The 19504-nt window shown below is 38.6% G+C and overlaps 1 protein-coding gene across 1 annotated transcript in view; it reads right to left on the bottom strand.

Moving 5' to 3' along the window:
- LOC106701423 (teneurin-1-like) overlaps window positions 1–18664 on the bottom strand; it is a 349065-nt gene extending 330401 nt beyond the window's left edge. The window contains exons 1-2 of the mRNA XM_070366166.1: window positions 17279–18664; window positions 1286–1352 (exon numbers count right to left, since the gene is read on the bottom strand). The gene's annotated coding sequence lies outside the window, so the exon portion shown is untranslated. The remainder of the gene's footprint in view (window positions 1–1285; window positions 1353–17278) is intronic.
- Window positions 18665–19504: the final 840 nt, after the last annotated feature.

Here is a 19504-nt window from a genome sequence, read left to right as displayed (position 1 = left end):
TTTTTTCCCATAGTGAAATGAGTTTTTTGGCAATGGTATTTCCTTAAAGACAGTACCTCGAGAAGAATGGCAAATAGAACTATATGCGTAGTTAAAACTGACAAATCTATTTTAAATTCCCATAACAGACTAATTTCAATTAACTGAAACCCAATTAAAAAACTCTTAATGCACTTCTACTGTGTTTTTTGAAGGACAATGCAAATTCCAAGATTTTAAAGATTTCATTTTTATGTAATTTCATTATTTAATGTTCTTTAAAGAAAGCATGAAGTGATTCCAAAAATATCACAAATACAGATCATTCTTTTGATTTTTTTATATGTGGGGTGAGAATTAATATTTGAATCACAATGCATAGCACTGCCAGATACAGGTATTGAAGCAAAAAAGTCACTGCTTCCTATTTCGTACTTACTAAAAACTTAACATTTTAATAAGAATGAAGCCCATTCTTTTTAATAAGAATTAAGACGGAAATCTTTTAAGTAACCAAAGATTTTGATTAATCTGAAAATCTCTCTCATCTTGCCACATTTTCTCACATATTCCATCTAACACAGGACGGCATATAGAAGCAATCACTTTTTCTCAATATTCCAGGTGAATTCTATCTATGTTGGCATATTTAGCAAATGAAAAGTCACAATGACTTCTAGCCAGTATGGATTCACAGATGGATAGATGAAAAGAAGGAAAGACGGAAGAGTAAATAAATTAATGCAATACTTATGACACTACAGACATTTTACTTATGACAATACAGACATTTTACTTATGACACTACAGACATTTTACTTTGAACTTTCCTAAAAAATTAAAACCTTCATTTCAGGAGGCAACTATTTATTTTGTCATTAAAGCAGTATTATCTGTATGGAAATATTTTTGCCATTATTATGGAGAAAGACCATGTTTATTTGCAGTCAGCGGTAACTACTAAATGGTTTAGTATACATCCTCAATGGCCACTGTTATTCCCTTGTACTCTGCAGATGCCCCCATTAGTTAAGGAGTCTCTTGGTTTTAGCAGTTGTGTGTGGAAAAGGTCACAGAATCATTCAAACACAGAGGGCAGCCTGTACATTTGGATTTGCAAAGACTCAAACAATTATGGACACAAGATTATCTATACAATAGCCAAATTTTAAGCTTAAAACAATGCATTTCGTTTACATAGTACTCAATAAATATAACATTATTAAGGTGGAACATTCTGTTCTTTTCACATCATATATGTGTGTGTTCAATTTCCAAAGTAAGTTTCAGTGTTGAATGTACATACCTTGATAGATCCAGAAGTTATGAGAATCGAAAAGGAGACAGCTGAATAAAGGTCACCCTTGTAATTCCTGTAAACAAATTAGGCCAAATTATCCTTCAAACATATGTACAAGCAGGTCCAAAGTAGTCCTTACATGAGGGAAAGGAGAGAGACGTGTAGGGTGGGGGTGGGAGTGGGCATGGGAGTTGTGAATAAAAGGCTTCATTTTGTAATTCACAAAGGATAAAGGGGTCAGTTTTTTAAAAGATCTGCTTGAAACACCAAATAATTATATTAACTATGCTTCTAATAATTTCTTAATTATGAATGAGTATACATGAAGGGCTATGGAATTCTCACCCACAAAGACTCTCCCAAATTAATACTATTTAATTTTCACTCAATATACTACTTATTTTGAGATGAAATACCCACAATTTCAAGATCTTTTCACCAATGTAGACAATTTATAACAATCACAATTTCTTATATTAAGATAGTCCTTTACAATCTACATAAAACTTTCATACACACATTTCATTTAATTCTCAGAACAACCTTGTTATAAGATTAGGAAAGTGAGGCCCGGAGAGGTGAAATTGCCTGCGTAAAGTCACATAATGTGGTAGGTGGCAGAGCCAGGACTAGTACCCGTGTCCCCTCACTTTGGTTTCCCAAGTTCCACACAACTTTCTTTATGCAAGTTATAAGATAGAGTATATGTCTCCATGTGCACACTTGTGAGCATGTGTGCTAAGTCATGTCTAACTCTGCAACCCTGTGGACTGTGTCACCTACTAGACTCCTCTGTCCATGGGATTTCCCAGGCAAGAATACTGGAGTGGGTTGCCATTTCCTTCTTCAGGGGATCTTCCCCACCCGGGACTGAACCTGCATCTCTTGTGTCTCCTGCATTGCAAGCAGATTCTTTACAACTAGCGCCATCTGGGAAGCCCACAAATGTGCACACTTGGTACTGGGGAATAGGGCAGGAAGTGTACCCTGTGATGAACCCCATTAATTTACTCCACTTGACAGACTTCTCCCTCTAATTGATGTAGGGCCTTGTATGAAGTCACATATATGTTTAACATAAGAACTGTATCTTTGTTTCAGCGTTTTATTTTGTGTTGGGTTATAGCCAATTAACAATGTTGTGATAGTTTCAGGTGGACAGTGAAGGGACTCAGCCACACATATACCTGTATCCATTCTCCCCCAAACTCCCCTCCCATCCAGGCTGCCATATAACATTGAGCAGAGTTCCCTGTGTTATATAGTAGGTCCTTGTGGTTATCCATTTTAAATATAGCACATGTCCATCTCAAACTCCTTAACTATCCAATCCTTAACTCCCCTCAGCAACCGTAAGTTCATTCTCTAAGTCTGTGAGTTTCTTTCTGTTCTGTAAGTTCATTTGTATCATTTCTTTTTAAATTTCACATATAAGGATGTCATATGATACTTCTCCTTCAGTAGTAATGTAAACTGGTACAGTATTTTTGGAGGGCAACTTGGCAATAGGTACCAAAAGCCTAAAAAATATGTACTCCCTTCAATCCATTTACTCCATGTTTATATATTTATAAGGCAATTATCAGAGATGTGTATACAAAGAAGTATATATAAGAATTTTTTCATGATTTTTTAATATAAATATTGGAAATTACCTAATGCCCAATAATCGGAGTTTGGTGAAATATATCAAGGAACAACTATATGTTTTACTAAGAAGCCATTAAATATGATATGAGAACTGTTAGGATATTAATTATCATTCCATATCATCTCTACCTATGGCTTTAATTTGCTGCTTTTAAATCATACTCTGGAAGAACTGAGGAAGAGGATAATTACATTTTTTTTTACATTTTTGATTGCTTTTTCAGCTGTGTCTCTGACTCTCTCTGTATCTTCATCTCTGTGTGTATACATATATAATATACTTTACTGACATAGACATATATTAATAATATATTGATAAATTAAAAAACCATATTATTTCTAATTTTTCTAAAATGAACTTATATCACCCATATAATAAAAAGCTATATGTTTTAAATCCTTCAAAAATCCATTTTAGAAAATGCATTGTGGTAAATTAAAGCAAAAAAAAGAGGAAAATATTAACATTTTAGTACTTTATGATTGGCACTTCATTAACCTGATGGCCCCAATTTATCAATTAAGTAATTCCCAAACCCATCTTTTTTAATATTTGAGGCAAAAGTCTCAGTAATAAGGGCAAACAACTTAAATTTTCTACACAGTAAATCAAGACAGAAGACAATATCTAAAAGCAATTTTTTTAAAAAATGTAGGTCAATAACATCATTGTCACCTTTGACAAAGATCACCAAGGTGACCTTGCAATGATAATAGAGTATAATATTATTAGTAATGATCTCCATATCCAATACACTATATATATAAATCATTTGTAATAGACTAGAGTGTTGCTCTTGATTGGCTGCAGTCTAATTGCCCAATGTGCATTTTTCATCACTGTTCATGTTGCTCAAAAAAGACATGCTTCTGCTCAAGTGTTCATGTAGTTCCATAATAGTGCAAAGTTAGAATCTTTTAAAGAAAGACATTTCAGAAAGTACTTAGATCTAGACTACAAAAAGTATTTCTGGCTCTTCTGCCACATATACCAGAGCCAGTCTGTAGAAATTGGCTTCATACTCATCAGGCTGATTCTGCAAGGCAGCTAGCAAAATTGCTTTAAAAATCGGACTGTCCTATATGCAGCATTTCGCCTGGGTGAGATACACAGAGGACTGGGAAGCAAGAGGGCTTTAAAATCAGATAGCTCTTCTCTGCTCACTTATTAATTGCCTTCTGACTGAGCCTTTACGAGCCTATCTTCCCCCTTATGATTAGCGAAGGCCAGTTCACACAATCTATGTAAGATACCCCAAGCCACTTGCCATCACTTACCAGTTCCCAACATGTACCACTTACCTTACCTTTTACCTCTTTGTTCGACTTAATAATTCATTACCATTAAAAAAAAAAAAAAAAAAAAAAAAAACTGCTGACTGTCTTAATACTGCATGAAGGCTAGCTACCCTTAGAGGAAAAAAAAAAAAAAAAATGTTTGACAGGGCCATCACTGAACACAACCAGATGATGCATAACAGAGGCAAAAACAGCAGGAGCCACAAGTGTTAGAAATGCGTCTTACAGAACGATTGGTTTTGGAGGTAGGCTAGAGCCTATAAGAAGAGCACTAAATCCAAATCTGAAAAGCTCATTAAGAGATCATCTAACCTAAGCTTTCATTAGTGCCACTGCCTCTTGTTTGGGCCCACCTAGAGAATAATATTCTACATCCTTCAATTCTCAGCTTCTTAAAATGAAACTACCATCTGAGATTGACTAAGGATATAAAATGCATAAATTGGAGGTGAGCAGAAGAAAGGTCTAAAAATCTGGTTCAAAAAAAAGGACTTCCCTGGTGGCTCAGCTGGTAAAGAATCCGCCTGCAATGCGGGAGAAGACCTGGGTTCAATCCCTGGGCTGGGAAGATCCCTTGTACTCATATGTATTAATTTGAACATGCTTATATGTGTATATGGCTAGATCTCTTTCTCAGATGCATTTAAAAAGTATAACCCCTACTCATTTAGAAAATGGGGCTTTTTAAATTTGTTTTTCAATAATTACTCAATTACAAACTATAACTAAAACACCAAAACACCTATATTAACACTATACTTTCAAAGGACTTTGGGATGCATATCAGTCACACATTATTATACTGATGAGAATATCTTTTACAATTGCTACACATGCTTTGAAAACCCTAATGCTTTTTTTCTAATGGGACATTTACTCAAAGCCCTTGTAGAAAATAATTGTGTTAATAACAGAGACAGTTTCCCCATTACAATGATCAGTGTCCTCAAACAATTAATGCTGCAGCACTCTGTATTGTCACTTTCTTCCTCGGGGCCAGGAGAACTTCTAGGTTTACATTATTGGCTTCAGCTTCTTTTTTTCTGGCAATATGGGAATCTCTAATGATGAGACCTGCCAAAACTTGTCAATGCTATTTTTCTTCTTTTCCATTAGAGGTGACTGTGGCTGAATAGCCAAGTAATCTATAGTCTAACTACACTTAATTGTTTTTACTACATGACATGAAGAAATATAGTGAGTAATCACTTCTGTTCTACATGAAGTGAATTGCTAGTGCTTTCCACAGCAATATGAAGAAGGCTTAACTTGCCTAATCTCCCTCGAACACCCTGTTTAAATCCTAACATGATAAACTCAACCCTCCTTGATTCTCCAGTGAATGAAGACTAGATTGGATCAGTGGATCTCAATTATTTTCCCTGGCTGTAGAACTCTTCAAAATAAAGCAGCCATACAAAAGTTGGCCCCAATTACAATTGGTATAGTCCTCAAGGACAATAGGTTTATTCTCATTATTTATTACCTAAACTTCACTTCTAATGTGGAAACACAATTTATATTTGTGTTTTTGCTTCCTCTTTGTTTCATAAACGTATTTTTTTCTGTAATGAAAATTATATAGACTTATTTTAGAAAATCTCAAAAATACAGAAAGGAAAAACATCACCTATTACCTACCTCCTCTAAACAGAGATAATTATTTGCGGTATTAATCTTTTTCCAGTCATTTTTTCTTTCTTACATATTGGGTATATATAACTGTGTATTCTGCTTCATTATTTGATAGTATAACATTAAATATTCTCCTTTTATCATAAAATATTACACTGTCTAAACTTATCATAAATCACTTAGCAATTCCCTTGCTGAATATTTAAGTTTCTTCATTTTTTTCACTCTTACAAATAATGCTTGGTGAAAATCTTTGCCAAATAAAGCTTTTGCTGCTTTTCTACACTATTTCTTCAGGACAAATCCCGAGGTAGAACTACTGGGTCAAATGGTATGAGCATTTTTAAGGCTTTTGGCTGCAAGCTGCCAAATCCATACCAACTAACATTTCAGCATGTCCTTATTATTCATGCATTTATTCAACCAATTCCTATTAAACATCTACTATGTACCAGGCTCTGTGCTAGGTGACATGAATGCAAAACAGACACCAAGTCCATGCCCTCAGGGATCTTATATATTAGTAGATTTGATAAATATAAATAAACATACAGAGTGATACCAAATAGTGATGAGCAGTATGAGGGAAAAACAGAGGCAGATAAAGGCATAGAGAGGACTCATTACATAGGATGGCCATGGAATATCTCTATGATGAAGGAAAACTTGTTCAAAGTAAGAAAATTCATTTTGGGCAGAGGGAATAGCAAGTGCAAAGGCCCTGGGAGACAAAAGTGCATGGCATGTTTAAGGAACAGAATGGAAGGTAGGGTGGCTAGAATGTTATGAGCAAAATTTTGGGCAGAATAGAAGGATATGAAATCAGATATATAAAGATATATAAATATACTAAATATATATATACACTAATATATATACTAGATATATATATATACATATATATATATACTAGATATATATATATACACATACACACTAATCCTGCAGGACTGTGTAGGACATGGTAAAGATTTGTAAAATTTTATGTGTGATAACAAGCCAGCCATCAGAGGGTAGAAAGTGGGGAAATCACAAGATCTTATTTATTTTTTCAAAGGATCAACCTAGTTGCTGTGTGGAAAACTATGTAGGGTCAAAAATGTATATAAGGGCATAAATTGGAAGGCTATTTCAGTAGTGTAGGTGAGAGACAGTGGCTTAGACTAAAATGAGAGGAAAATGATTCAAAGGATATGGCTTGAAGGTATAGTAATGTCAGGTGTGAAAAAAGAAGAATCAAGAAAACTCTGAAGTTTGGGACTTGAGCAATTACACCAAGTGTCATCTTACAAAACAAAACTCTTTGTATTTATTTTTTCTAATCTGCATTTATTTTGATTATTGGACATTGAGCTTTTTTCATGCTTACTAGCCATTTGAATTTCCTTTACTGAATCAGTTTCCCAAGTCTTTGCTCAGATGGCACTTATAAAACCCTTTCCTCCCTAAGCTTTTATTTCATTATTTCCTGGTTCGCCTTCTACCTCTCTGACTTTATTCTTTCTTGACTTGTTCTCTCTTGAACGTTCCTCGTATTTCACCACCGTTTTAAGTTCAGTGTGTCTGGAGATTTCATCCTTACTTCTCTTCTTACTCTACATATACTCTCTAGGTGAACTCACCTTCCTATGATTTCAACTACTACATTGACTGATGACACACAAATCTTTTTCCAGACCTGATCTTCAGATCTGCAATTTCCATATGTGACAAATCATCTCTATCAGGAAGTCTAGATAGTGTCTCATATTAAGTAAGTTCAAACAACCTGATTATCCCCATCAAAACTGGCTTTTTCTTCTTCTATGTTCCCTGTATTGCTTAACAGCATTACACAATTTTCCAAGCCAAAAGCCTTAGTGTCATTTCTCCCTTTTCCTTAGCCTTTAAAGGTAATCGATTTCCATGTCCCAAATGCTGTTACCTTACGAGTAATTTTCAAAAATTTCCCTCTCCTTTCCATCTTTGCTGTCCCTGCCATGGTTCACACCCTCATAATTGCAACACAGTCCCTTAATGTACTCTTCATGGACTTCAATCCATCCTTCATACTGGCTGCCATCTTTCTAAAACTCAAAGTTGGTGACCTGCCCCCCTCACTTTAAAGCCCCTCATCTAATTCAGTAGATTCTGCTACAGTGCAGTACACTATGTGATTTTGGATAAAAATCATAAAAACCACAATTCTCCAGGATTTTCTTTCCATGCAGGAAAATACTAACACTCTCAGTCATTCAACAAATATGTACTAAGCCTCCTCTGTGTGTCAGGCACACAGAAGGAAATAAGACATTATCCCTGACCTCTGTTCCCCAAACCCAGACAGGAAATAAAACAATATTCTATTTTCCTGGGTTAGTATTCCCCATTGCTAATTTAGACTTGTACCCTTTCACAATCCTTTAGCCATGTGGACTGTGGGTCTCTGTATTCTCTAAAAAAATTCTTCCCTATTATTTAAAAGTCAATTCAAATGTCTGTCTCCCCCATTATATGGTAAGTTTTTTTTTTTTTTAAATATCTCTGTATTACTGGATAAACAGGCATTTACAAAGTTTTGATGAATGAATGACTGACTGAACAGATGAAGTTTTTTCTTCATGAAGATGGTTTTATGAAGTATAACCAAAACTGTGTAATACTGAAATCTCCAGTAAAAAGAAGCCAGTCCATGAGACTTGGAGAGTCTATGGAAAACACTTGAGATTTCAAGACCTATTGTCCCAGAGCTCTGTGTAAACACTGATTCTTCTGCTTTCTTAACAACAAAGCAGTCCCAAGTATTTTGTTAAATGTCTAGGACCAGTGTTCCCTTCTTACTTAGTCTAGTGCTATTTTATATTTTCTTAAACATGTTTTATTCCATGATTAACAGAAATATATTGTTAAATTTTTCTCTATTCCGTGTTAAATTACCCTTAAAATATTTCCCTTGCACTGAATTCTAATTGTTTATATTAAGATTACTTCACTTTCACAAGTTGTCCAATGTTTCATTAAGGCAATATCTCAAACAGAGGATAAGAACAAAACAAATGAAAAATATAGCACTCTTGTGTTAACACTTTATTGAAAATAAAAAAATAAATAAATGGTGTCACACCTAAAGGTTGACATTTTTTTAGAATAAACAAGAAAAATCAATCACAAGTGCACTAACATATAGAAACACGCACAGAGTAAATCTGTAACAAAAGGTACCAACCCAGAATATTAGTGTGCTATTTTAGCTCCTAAGATAATTGAAAGAATGTATGAGCCAAAAACAACATACAAATATCACATTATATTTATAATTTTTTAGTATATACTTAAAGAATAGGTCAGATTTAGAAGTAGAATAAAAAGATTAATCACTCCCAAAACTTTAGTGAATGTCCCAGAGTGTTTTTTCTCATAAATCTGTACCTACGACCTCAACTCTTGGAAACAGCTGAAAGAAAGAAGGAAAGGAGGGAGGAATAAATGAGAGTGATGTTATTGGCACTTAGAGGTACAAGAGTCTTCTCAAGTTAAAGTAACAGGTATCAACTGGCCAATCAACAGCACAACCTTCTCCCTTAGAAGTCACTAGATCTCATTAGTGAAATTAATACAAGGAGTTTCTTACTTGACTTGCACAGCAGTTCTGTCAATGCTTCCCTATACTCCTTAAAGCTCTAAAGATATGAGTTACAGTCACAAAAATATATGCATTTCAAGCATGCAGCAAGCAAACAGGTGATGTACTTATATGTTTCTATAATGTACACTTAATTTTTAATAAATATAACTTTAGAAAAAATTCCATAAATACAAATATATTTGGGGGCTAGTTAATAGAGCTGGAGAACACACATCAATATCACTCAAATGTTTGCAATTAAGCAGAGCAGCTTTAAAAAAAGAAAATCATTAATGCTAAAGGGGGGTAATGCACAGCGTATACATTCAAAATGTTGATCAGAAACATTTTGTTGATAGCAATTGAGTTAGCTAGGAACATTTCAGGTTTAGAAAGCTTCCAGCCACTGTGTGGTTACAGTGTATTTATACAACTCTATATTTAAACACAGGTGGTAATTAGCAAGATTGAGACACCTTTAATAAGGCATCATCATAGGTGCAAAGGATGTGTAACATAAGATGAGTTCATTATCAATAACTTTCCTGAATTAATCATCTCTTAGGACATTTAATTTTAAATGTACCTGAAAAAAACCTGGATTATTGGGATAGGCCATCTGCGGTATCTTTTTTCTAATTTCTCTGAACAACTGAAGAATTTTCTTAAAATGTCTATCCACTGCTGGGACACAGGGATTGCAATATCTAATATACCAATTGTCCAGCTAATCTGGCACTTTCTCTTTGACAGGTGTCTCAACCACATAGAGGCATTAGAATTAACATGGGGTGCCACTGCCTTCTCCAATATAAACATTTAGAATCCACCAATTATACAAAACCTTGAAACGGGGAAATTTTCTCCTTGACCTTAGCTTGTGATCAGATTTTCCCCGAAGTATGCAAACTGATAGCAATGTACTTTTTATTTTGGCTGCTTTAAAAACTCTCATTCACACATGCATTTAAAAACACTAAGCTGTGATTCCAAATATTAAAATGAAACTGGATTTCCTTTGATAAAACCATATAGGGGTTCTACTTAAAGTCACACACATATACATGCACACACATATTAATACATATATTCATCATCATTCTTAATATTTACAGTATCTTTCATCTAAATAGGAAAACTTTAATTTCTGGGCTTCCCAGGTGGCGCTAGTGGTAAATAACGCTCCTGCCAATGCAAGAGACTCAAGAGATACAGGTTCGAGCCCTAGGTCAGGAAGATTCCCCTGGAGAAGGAGATGGCAACCCACTCCAGTATTCTTGCCTGGAGAATTCCATGCACAGAGGAGCCTGCTGGACTATAGTCCATGGTGTCGCAAAGAGTCAGACATGATTGAAGCAACTTAGCATGCATGCATTAATTTCTAAAGGGAAACTGAGGTTGTTATCTTCATAACATCATTTAGATGAAGAGTTAAAATTAACTGATTATATATTTGGAACTATTCAGATGATTATTCTTTTTCACTATACACCCAAAAGTCAAGCTTCTGCTGAAAAGTTAGAGGAAATCAACATGACAAAGATATGACACAGATAGATACTAGGAAATCTACATGATCAATAATGATGATTGAAATTTTCATATTTTACTCAGATATTCTGGTAATTTTACTCAGACATGGCTCAAGTAACAAAAATAAACCAGTTATCAAAATATATGCAATTCAATACCCAACAACTGGATAATGATATCAAAAATACTCCTTAAAATGTAAAAATGAAAATATTATTTTTCCTAAACTCTTAAATCACTACTTCATTCTATCTTTAATAATTCTATCTGAGACATCTGTATTTTGAAGTTCTAGTCACTTTGAAACAGAAAATTACCTGGTGACATACAAATATAGATATAGATTTATATCTCTTTTTTTTCCTCACCAAAATCCTTTTTGAGAATTACTCTTTCTTAGCCATAATATAGAAATTTGTGTACAGCTACAAATTCAGGGGGGAAAATTTTATTTTATCAGAACCCATAGCTGATAATATTGCAAAAGGCTTAACATGGATTGCAATTCAGCTCGTATAGAGTTTGTGATCCCCAAATTCAATTTTGTTAGTCATAATCAGCCACAAAAATGTTACAAAAGAATATAAGAAACATTAAAAGACAATTTCCTCATTGTTGACTACTTATCAACTGACAACTTAGTCAATTAAAGTTAAAACAATCAGTATGCTTTATGGTGATGGGTAAAATGAGTGTTTTACAGATTTCAAATAAATGTATTCAAATCCATTTGGTCTCTGTAATAAAAAAAAGTGGGGCATAGATATTTTAATAAAATTGTTTTTATACTTGAAAAGGGAAAATAACGAACCTTACCGGAAAATTCAAGCATCATTTATATTTAACTTTACTATGATCTCTAACTAGGCTTCTTAAAAGTCTACAAAATCATAATTTGACTGAACATATTTTTTCAATGCAATAGCTAATATAAAACTATTTTACAGCTGTGAAGTCCTCATAGAACAAAAAACTCTCTGTAGCATACACATAAATATCAATAGGAATGCACAAATCAAAGTTCTTTTTTCGTGACTAGTTTTAAAGAACTGCTTGATTAGGGACAAGTGGGGCTGCAGTAAGATCTTCAGGAAAATGACAGTGATGGCACTGATTTTTGTTCTGCTTAATTGTTTATTGCTCATAAATTCAATCCCCTAGCTTTTTATAGTTACTCTCAGGGACCAACAGGCTGGCATGAAATTAAATTAACAAGCAGGTTCCCATCCTGAATTAGTGACTCCCAGCTGTCTGTCCCGTCTAGTTTCCATGGCAGTGGAAGAATCGGTGAAAAGTGAGGTGCAGGAAATCGTAAGAAGCCAACATATCAAACTCTTTAAGTTGATTTCTTTAAACTGATGAATCAGTACCGGGGGTGGAGGTGGGGGAGATAGAATTGAAGTTAAAGTGTTTTATTTCCTGGCTTTTTGAAAAGGCCAGTGTGTTTCTGTTTTTATAACTGCTTTGTCACTGCATCTCCTTAAACATTTCATAGAAGGCTGTAGATTCAGGGTAGCATTTGGCTCATTATATGTGTTATAGTAACCCAAGAGTGTTTAAGGTACTCTATATGTATTTTAAAGGGTTTCACTTTATGTCTTTATTTTTTGACATAGGTATTAGGATTCATCAGCTTGTTAAATGACTCCAAAATATCCAGAGACCAAGTAAAAAATTCTCTCAACCAACCAGATGTTTGTTTGCATCACCTCAAACAGCTGGATGGTTGACGGAACTTTTCACTCACATATTTAGGTGTCACCTAGATACAGCCATAGAGACCTGTCATAAGTACCCAGGAAAAAAATATTAATCTTGGCACATATCTACCATAAACACAGATATGAAGGCTCTGAGTAAGAGCTTCTCAGGGCGTGATTCACTGATATAAAAAGAGATGATTTAACACATTTTCCTGTGTCCATTTTCCAATTTCCTTCTCCACTCCATTTTAAGTAGGTGGGAAAGGAGAACCCAATATTTCAGAATCATTACATCACATTGAAAACATCATCCAAGAGATAGTGGTTAGTTGGCATATATGCATGTTTCACCATATGCTATTGTTTACCTAAAGTGGAGGCCTGGACAGGAAGTAAAAGTCAGAATTTTTTTTAAGCTGTAAATTATCCAAGATTATACTTCCAGGTCTAGAAATGAGTCCCAAAGTTACATAAGAATTTAACAGGCTTTATTTATTAGACTCTAAATGATTATTTTTAAAGCATTAGTGATTCAACATCAACTGTAAAAATATTTACTATCTCCAATTAAAACTAGTTTGCTTTGATTATATATAGAAATGTTCACAGTACAATTCAGTACAAATATTGTTACAAAACAATTTTCAGTTTATGCCATCATACTCCAATTCACTCAGCCCTATTTTTCATGAGTTCCAAATGTAAGCAATTTCATTGGTCTTGCTAAATTGTACCACAGTACATCTAGCAGACTATAAAATCTCTATACATTATATAAATTGTCATTACAGGGTACCACATACGGTAGACACACATATGGTTGGACCATCAAGGTTGTTTGGAATAATTAAAAGCTGTGTGAAACCTTTTATAGCATTCACCTGCTCAAACTAAGCACAGTTCTAGCTGGTTCTATGTGATATTTACTTTCCTCAGTTCTTAAAAAAAAATCAATGGAAAACAGAAAGGACAAGAAATTATATATTAAGCCAGGAATCAGAATGTTTTACCATCTAGGGAAAGGAAATGGAGTAATTTCAATTCAAAACAGTAATTTAATCTAATACTCAGAATCTACAGATGATTTAAAGCAGTTTTTGTACATGGAAACAGTTTTGAAAGCTGATTCCTTTTAATTTTTTATAATCAGCAGCTGTATTTCCAGTCATTGATATATTCTATTGATCACAATTGCTATTAATAAATACTATCCTTCACAATATTCTTTATCATTTAATCTGCCTGTAGTTGTGCTAGTAATCCAATTCAAACCATTCTTCCAAGTGGTAAACGAAGGGAATCTTCTTATATTAAAAAAAAAAAGCATGCATAGATTACTACTTTCAAGGGTAAATCTACATACAGGAGCTTAAAGAAACATATATAATATTAATAAAATTATCATACATGTTTCACATCTGATGCACGGCATTCTCATGAGATTGTTTCTAAAAGTGTGTGTGCATGATGTGTGTGTGTGCGTGAGAATGCTAGAATATGTGAATATTATAAGAAAATTTGCTTTCATTAATTAATCTTTGCATCAAGTATTCAAAGTACTGCTCTTCTTTTGACCTCAGGTCAGTAAGTAAGTAAGTAAATAGATAAATAAATCACTTGTTTGGGAAGCCTTAGGAAATTTATTAACCATAATCTATACCAAGTACTTGACAACAATACTGAAAACTGAAACTGATGGACTTTCAGGAAAAGAAAGCTTCAAGTAAAAATTACATGGATTCTAATTGCTATTTCTAACATAAAATGGAAAAAAAAACTTTATGTTAATACTGAACCTTCTAACCATTTCCAAGTTTTAAGACTGTCATGGAAAATAAGCTTTCTGTTCTCAGAGGCACCATATCAAAAGAATACTTTGCAGTTTGACAATTTAAAATCGTATTGTACAGAATAAACTTGAATGTTGGACTGTTCTGTTTCAGCAAGAATCTTAGTATTAAAGGCATCAGAAAGGTATAATGACTATAAGGGAAATTATGATCATGTCAGCATTATTTACACAGATGACAGTGAAGTGAAACACCAAGACCTTTAGAGTATTTAGATTTCAAATTAGGCCTTTGAATGAGATAGTAGTTAATATACAATCTGATTTTACTTTTTAACACAGCTATTTATTTCAATATTTGGAATCTCACTTAATCTTAGAGCACAATGACTCCACAAAGCAGTCTTTCCTTCAGTTCCATTGTATATTTTGTCAAATGACATGACTATTCTTAATTCATAATGGGGACCTAGAACTAATGGTAAATACAAATTCATGGATTCAAAAAATACTCGGTTTGTACTATGTGTCTGGCATGGTTCTAGGGAATAGACTCTATTGGTTTTATTATACAAAGGTTAACCTTTGTTCATTGAGCTGTTTTCCAGAAACACCTGTTTTTCAAAAACATTCTGGGGGACAATCTGAAAACTTTTAAATAACATTTAGAGCATGGATTCATTTTAGAAATTACCTGAATCCCTTTCCGAATGCATCTTGGGACTTTCTTTTATTATCATTAAAAGATTCCAACATTACTTTGACATACTTACACACTACCCTTTAAAAAAAACTTTTCAACAGTAAATTATTTAACACATCACACACACACACACACACACACATAAAACGTCTTATGAACTTGGACGAAAATGGCAAAATTAAGATTCTGCTTTTCCAGTTAACTACTTAAAGGGTCATACTAATGCCTTATGAAAATTCATTTTCCCCCCACGTTGCAGGTATTAGGAGCAGGGGGGTGGTAAGCAAGCAAGTAAATGCTGGGTAACCAGGGAGCAGAATGTAAGGCTGTGGATCTCCTTTTAATAATAAAGCCTTTCCTCCTTAGACTGTGCTTTCTTAGCAGTACAGGGGTGTCCTATGCTCCAAATCGGAAGTCTTCGGACTAAGAAGACAGACAAGGATATTTCAATCAAAAGATAAAGCAGACATTTGCAATGTTTTCCCCAAACAGGTTGAGAGTAGCGATTGATGCTCATAGTATAATGTACCTGGTTTGTTAATTATGATCACAGAACAACAGTCTAAAATTCAAAGAAGCTGTCTGTGACCCTTAGCACAAACGCAATCAATTAAGTGCTAATCTAACAGTACCTAATAGGATCCACTGGGGTGTTTCGTTTCCTTTTTGTTTCTAAAACCGAGTGGCTACTAATTTCCCTACTATGACACTAGGAACTTCTTTTTGTATTTTTTCCGGGCACCTCAAATACTCCTCCGAATTAACATTCCAGGTAAATTAAAAAAAAAAAAAAAGGAAAGTTCAGGACATCTCCCGACCAATTGCTTCATTTTGGAGACCTACCCATATTATCATATCGCCAGTAGCAGTGATGCAGATCCGCTAAGCCCCAAAGCTGCCGACGGCTAGCACGAGCTGCAAACCAGCCCCAGCCCCCGCCCCCGCCCCTACTCTCCCGGTGGCGAAATACATGTTGAGACGACATCTACGAGTGGAGTGAGATCGTCCGTCTCCGCAACTGTAAACAACCGACCGCACTGGGTTTGCTGAAATGTTTAAATATACTCCTGACTGCAAACACATCCACTCACCAAGTTGCGCTGTCTCCCCTTCTCCACCTCCTAAAATTGAACGGACAACCTGCCCGTTGTAGAGTAGAAAGTGAGGTTACATTTCCCCAGGTATGCCTAGAGGGTACCTGGCACTCCGCAAATGTGCTGTCCGCTGGTATATTGCCCGTACCACATCTCAGGATAAAATGCGAAAACACACAACCCGCGCAGCTGAGCGCGTGGTGAAAGCCAACACCGACGGCTCCCAGAGCACCGACTGCTGCGTAATGACTGTCTCTTGACAAAGATTGGAGTGTAGGAAGGACGCATTGGGTAGGGCCCCAGACGGTGTGGGTTAGAAGGAGGTCCTGGAGTTTCCCCCGGAACCTGGACTCCCCGAGTGTGGTTCAAAGAGAAATTCGAAAGCAAACAGGTACTCAAGTGCGTCCTAGACCCTAGGCATTTTCTCTTCAGAGAGACAGGAGCGGGACCCGAGTGGCCCAGCCCCTGGCGGACGCTCCAGGTGGGAAAAATGCTGGAGGAGAGGCGCCCCCTTGTCTCTTCTCGGACCGAGCCCGCCCCGTCCCCAACGTCCAGGTCCACTTGTTAGAGCGCCGGGGCTCTGCGCGCTAGCTGAGGCGAGCCCCACTCCGCCCCCCCTCCCCCCCGCCTTTCAGAACCGGAGGAGTTGGTTGGCAAAAGTGTCGCCTAAGAAGCCTAGTGAGCCCTCGAAGGGCAGCGCCCCCAGGGCCCGCTGAAAGCTTGAACTGCGGACAAGGCCGACCTCCCATATGCCCCGGGTGGTCCAGAGCCCTGAGCCGGGCGAAGACCTGGAGAAGAAGGAGCCGAGGTTCTGCCACCTCGAGCCGGGCTCTCCGAGCGGACGCTGCCCGCCACTCAGGGCCGGGAGCCGCCATCCGCCTCCTGCAGCCTCGGGGCGAAGTTAGCCGCGAGTCCTCGGGGTGGGAGGCGGGAGGGTAGGGGCCGCGAACCGAAGGGAAGGATGTGGGAGCCGGGAGCAACGCACCTACCTAGTCCAGGCGCAAGTTTCAGTGGCGTCCCCAGGTGCGGTCCCCCGCCCCCTCGCCAGGTGCTCAGCCCCGCCGGGCGCTGCCGGAGCCCGGGACCTCAGGCGTCTCAGCCGGTTCCTGCGGGAAACGACTGTAAATCCACATTACTGTTCGAGCTGCCGCTCGGGCCCCAGCATCGCTCTCCTCCGGTCCGTCGCGACGGTGCTCCGAGCCGGCAGCCGCCGGGGGCAGGTACCGAACCTGGCTACTACCGCGCCAGTGGACGATCGCTGCCCGGAGGGTGCTAGCGCCCGGGGTCGTATGTGGGTGCGAGAGTGTGTATACCCGTGTGTGTCCGTGAAAGAGAGTGTGCGTGTATGTGCGAGCAGAAGGGATGAGCTCAGCCCCCGGGGCACTCGGAGGTGAACTCCGGGCTAAGCCGGAGCCCGCCGCGCTCCCGGGTGCGGGGCGTCTGCACGGCTGATGGCTGTGCTGATGTTGCTGTGGCCGCCGCCGCCGCGCTCTAAGGCTGGTCGCGGTGGTGCAAAAAATGTTTCTCCGCTACTCGAGACCAAAAAACCTGCCCTGTCTACTGAGCATGCCCGGTTTGACAGTTCCACAGCCAAGGTTTTCTTTTTTTTTTTTTTTTCTCTCCCTTTTCCACCAAGACTCCAGGTTTTAGCCGCAGCTGAGATGGGGTGGGGAGGAAGGGGGAGCTCCGGAGGAGGAGCAGAAGAGGAGGGCTGAGGGAGCAGGTAGCGGGCAAAGGAAAGGGAAATCAAAATGAGAAAGATCACGGTGTTAGAGGGTGGAGGGAGGGAAGGAGAAAGCTGGGGGTGGGGGAGCAAAGGAAGGAAATATGGATCAACAAAATTTAGATTTCGTACCACGATGAGTTCCCGGCCAGAGTACTCTCATGACCAGCTTCTATTTTCTCCAGAGGGTTAGGTGGGGTGGGAAGTGGGGTTCGGAGGAGTGTTTGTCATCCCCAAATCAACCTGGGATAGTGTTTTATAGTCAAGACATACACAAACGCACGCGCTGTTGCACATACCACACACACACATATACAGAAGCGTGATCACGACCGCGATGTGTAAAGCCTGAGGACTGACTTAGAATGCAAAGTCTCTTGCCAGCATAACTTTAGCAAAAAAAAAGAAAAAGAAAAAGAAAAAAGCGAGGTGGCGGGGAGAGAGAGAAATGTTTGGGTTCCTCCTTTCCCCCTCTACCCCGCCTTCTAGAAAAGCCCAGCCCGTGAGTGCGGTGCGAAAGAGACCCGCAAGCTTTCTTAGCGTCGGTCCCTGTGAGAGGACCTCTGACTGCCTCCCGCTGCCAGCGTGACCTCAGTGAGCGAAGGCCGGCCACACGCAGCCTCCTGGCGGCGCGTCGGGTCAGCGCTGACACTATTCCCCCCTCCCCCACCCCCGGAGCCGGGCCCTGCGCTCCAGCCGCTGCCCCGCCTGGTCGGCCAGCTCCCTGGGCTCCCCAACCGGCTCCGCCCCTCACCCAGGTTCGGTCCGTGCCCCAAGCCCTGGATCCCTCCTTTTCCACCCTCTTGAGCTTCCGCGAAAAAGCGGAAAAGCGGAATCTGCACGCTCAGAAACTCGCTTTGGGAGCCTAAGGAGTCCTACTGGGCATGCTCAGGACTTGGGGCGCCTCGCGTGGAGTAACTCTCCAGCCGCCAATATCTTCACGGCTGGGCCAGATGTGAGTCTGAAGTAGGAGACGTGGACCCCGGATCGGGGTTTGGCTCCGGTTCCGGGAAGGGCGGCGGCGACGCCCACAGTCGCCTCCTCCTTCCCGGCTTCCCGGCGAGAGCAAGACGGTGGGAGATACCAAGTGCCGAGCCAGGGGAGCGGCACCAACTGGAGAAATGAGTCTAGCGTACTCCCAGACCCCCTTCCCCCAGCGCCACCCCCGCCGTAGGCAGGTAGGGGGCGCGCAAAGCAGCGGAGAGAGCCCAGTGAGTGTTTGCCGGGACTGCTAGCCTCTAGATAAAGAAAGAGAGCGCGAAGAGTTGAATTTTCTTTAGAAGACAGACGTTACCGATGGTTTTCTTGAGTGAAGAAAGAAGGGCGTGTGTGAAAATGTGTATGTGTGCACGCACGTTTGTAATTTTTCTCCGCAAGAGCAGGGACAGGAAAGCGAGAAACTATTGGCGAGTTGAGAGTCCGCTAGGGGTTGCAATAAGGCACATTTGGAGCCTTGGCTGGCGCTAATTAACAGGAAGAGTTGCTCGCGGCT

The sequence above is a fragment of the Bos mutus genome, chromosome X (assembly GCF_027580195.1).
Source record: "Bos mutus isolate GX-2022 chromosome X, NWIPB_WYAK_1.1, whole genome shotgun sequence".
Taxonomy (NCBI): domain Eukaryota; kingdom Metazoa; phylum Chordata; class Mammalia; order Artiodactyla; family Bovidae; genus Bos; species Bos mutus.
Note: the sequence above shows the minus strand (reverse complement) of the source record. Positions and strands in the feature narration are given on the sequence as shown.